The sequence below is a fragment of the Vombatus ursinus genome, unplaced genomic scaffold, assembly GCF_900497805.2.
Source record: "Vombatus ursinus unplaced genomic scaffold, bare-nosed wombat genome assembly UNPS02014772.1, whole genome shotgun sequence".
In the NCBI taxonomy this organism is placed as follows: Eukaryota; Metazoa; Chordata; class Mammalia; order Diprotodontia; family Vombatidae; genus Vombatus; species Vombatus ursinus.
Window position 1 is genome coordinate 29,689,500 of NW_020954550.1, and position 3,186 is coordinate 29,692,685.

The following is a 3,186-nucleotide window of genomic DNA, read 5'->3' on the forward strand; positions in this document are numbered from 1 at the left end:
AAAGAGAAAAGACAGATTTTGCCACTGATTTGCTATTGGATCAGCTGGTTGGTAGCTAATTGAATGATGCAGACCTCCATTAAACAAAGAGCTGGATGGGCTTGTCTGCATTGCCTGGAGCAAACTTGAGGAGCTTTGTGGTTCTCTGGTATAAAGGGAACTGCTAGAGAAAACAATGGTGTAATCCTTTCTAAGTGCCATTTTCCGGGTGATTATGAATTTAAAAGGCTTGTCAATGCTTTATCAGTTCAATTGTGGATGTTGTTCAGTCATTTCAGTTATATCCAACTCTTCATGGTTGGTTCAACTTTTCCTTCTCCAGCTCACTTTTACAGGTGAGGAAACTGAGGCAAACAGGCTTAAGTGACTTGCCCACGGTCTCACAGGTAGTAGGTATCTGAGGCCAATTTGAACTCAGGTCCTCCTGACTCTAGGTTCAGCCCTCTATCTACTGTGCCACCTAGCTGCCTCTTCAATAGTAGAACAGGAGTAAATTTGTACAGAAGATGAGTAGTGAGGACCAAAAGGAGAGGAGTTAATAGAAAAGCAGCTTGTGGTGGTGGACATATTCTTGAATGGATCAATGACATATAGTTCTGCAGTCCAGAATTATGAGTGCATGGGTTTTCCTTACTCATACTTCCTGTGAGATTTCTGTGTGTTCCCACAGCCATGCTGCCCCCACAACCCTGCCCCAGATACTGAGTTCACTGATGAGAAAGTGTGACCCATGTTGATGGGTATACTGTAATGTACTGACTATTACAACATTTCTTAGATATTCCTACACTGGCTTATACTGATCATCTGTGAGATGTTGGTTAGTATTACTTTTGTTTAATTAGCTAAACTAATAACATCATCATTGTGAGTGGCTGGTTTTATGTAGATAAAGGTATAGGTTAAATATTCTATCACAACAGAGTTACCCCAGGAACCTGAGAGAGTTTGACTGTGGCACTTAGGTGACAGTCCTCTGGGAAACCAGACCTGCCAGTATGAAGGCAGGCTAGGATGAGCAAGTCAGTTAGGATAGTGAGATAGTGAGTGTTAAGGGTCCAGGACAGAGATGTACTCATTATACAAAGACATACTATGTATTCAATAAGAAAATTAATCCTGAACACTTAAAATAGAAACAAAACAGGAAAAATGGCAAATAAACATTTTGTGAAGAGCATGAATAAAATATAGATTATCTAGAGAAATAATAACTCTATGCAGCTAATGATTATATTTTAAATGAGTACTAATAGAGAAGAAAATGTACAACTGTTGTTTTATTTAAAAAATATTATTTGGAAGAAAAGAGTTGGGAAAAGAGGAGGCAGACCAGCTTGCAAGGAGAAAAGTTATTGGTAATTCAAAATGTTTCCATCATACAAATAAACAAACAGAGTACAGAAACTAAATGACCAGGGTCCTAGGCTCAGAGGATTGTGGAGTTGAAAGGAAATCTTGTTGAATCTGTCATTTTACAAATGAAGAAATTGATACCCACAGAAGTAAAAGTAACAAGCCTGGGGGTCAAGGATTAGTACCTCCTTTTGTAGAACTCTTCTGAGGAAGTGGAACCACAAGACATTCTGGCCAATAATATAGACAAAATGAAGGAAGGCAGGATGGTTCATGGGACCATGCTGGCAATCAATGTTCAGTAGAGAGAAAATGGGACAGCTGTGATGGCAGCATGGGCCAAGCTGGTGGCAGATACTGAGGCCAGGATGAAAGCAGCAACCCAAGAATTTACCCTAGAACAATCAGGAAGTCTTGAGGAAGCTGTTGCACATTTTCCAAAGACAAAGTCCAATATGGTTGCCTCAACCCCTCAGAAATCTTCTCAGAATGATGATGTTCCTCCTATGTCCACCCTGCTACCTCATCTGCATACGTCATCCCAAAATAATCTTCAGGCCTGGTGCCAGAGACTCAATATCAGTAAAAATGGCCAGAAGCACATTTTATACAAGAGACTTTTAGAACATGTGTCACCTTCTGAGCAAGACACTCCCAGCATAGAAGAAAAGACCCAGTGGATAAAAATCAAAACAGAAACTTCAACTGAAGATTCTTCAAGTGAAAGTCAGATGGTGGCTAAAGCATCAGAGACACTGACAAATAAGAAAAAGAAACGAGAGACAACAAAGACCACTCTTGTCCAGACAGCCAGCATGGCAGCATGGAGCAAACTCATGGCAACAATGAAGTCCAAGGTGGTGTGGCCCATGCCCACATTTTCTGAGCCTCCTAGGTCCAAGCAATCTAATTTACCATGATGGTGTATAGTACATGGTGAAGTTTTTCCTAACATGAGAAGTAAGAAATTATTATATTTCCATATAAAGAAATTGAGAGAAAAGTAGCTCTGAGTCAGGAGCTTCAAGAACCAGCTAAAATTCAGTGAAACTGGTTGTTTGATTAAAGAACCTGGAAGTAGGACAAAGGTTAAGCTTTACTTAGAGTACACGTGCTTGAAACTTACCAAGGGGAACATGTGGTGGGCATTTCAGGAAGTCTGTAACCTGTGCTGATTTCTACCTATGAAAGTCAAATAGGAGGGACTTGTAACTGGGAATAGAGATATAAAGTTTGCTCTTGTTTCTGTAGGGTGTATATACTCATCTCCAGTTCCATGCCCACTTCTTGTGAGAAGCTTATTAATGTTTCATTGCTACACTCATCCTGAGTCTGTCTAACTTGCTGTGCCTATTTGGGCACCAGAGGTTGTTTCCAACACTGATGATGTCCCTGGTTCAGCTCCTTTGGAGTTCCATGCTGGACAGACCTGGGTACCTGAAAATGACATATTGATTCCTCTCTTATTATTGCCTACCTGCTCTTTCCCACCCCCAGAAGTAGAAGAAATTGGTTGTGCCCCAGATGTATCTACAGGAATAAAATCCTGATGGACAATGTTCTGTAACCACAAAGGACCAAGGCTACAAGACTGTTTTTTGACTTCTTCAAGATACTGACTTATAAATGTGACTTTCCTTCCTTCAACTTAGATTTTCTTTCCCAGTTAGTTCTTGGTGTAGCTCCTGTTTCCATGGGGAAACAGTTTCCCTCCACCCAGGATTTTGGTAAGGGTGGAAAAGTCCTTACAAGTCAACAACATAGGAAGGACCTGACATTGCAACCAAGTGCACATATTACATGGTTTTGGACAGCAGCTCAGGACAGAGA

At 40.7% G+C, this 3,186-nt stretch overlaps 1 pseudogene; it reads left to right on the forward strand.

Moving 5' to 3' along the window:
• The first annotated feature begins 1,481 nt into the window (after nucleotides 1-1,481).
• Nucleotides 1,482-2,923, forward strand: LOC114044111 (annotated as a pseudogene).
• The last annotated feature ends 263 nt before the right edge of the window (nucleotides 2,924-3,186 follow it).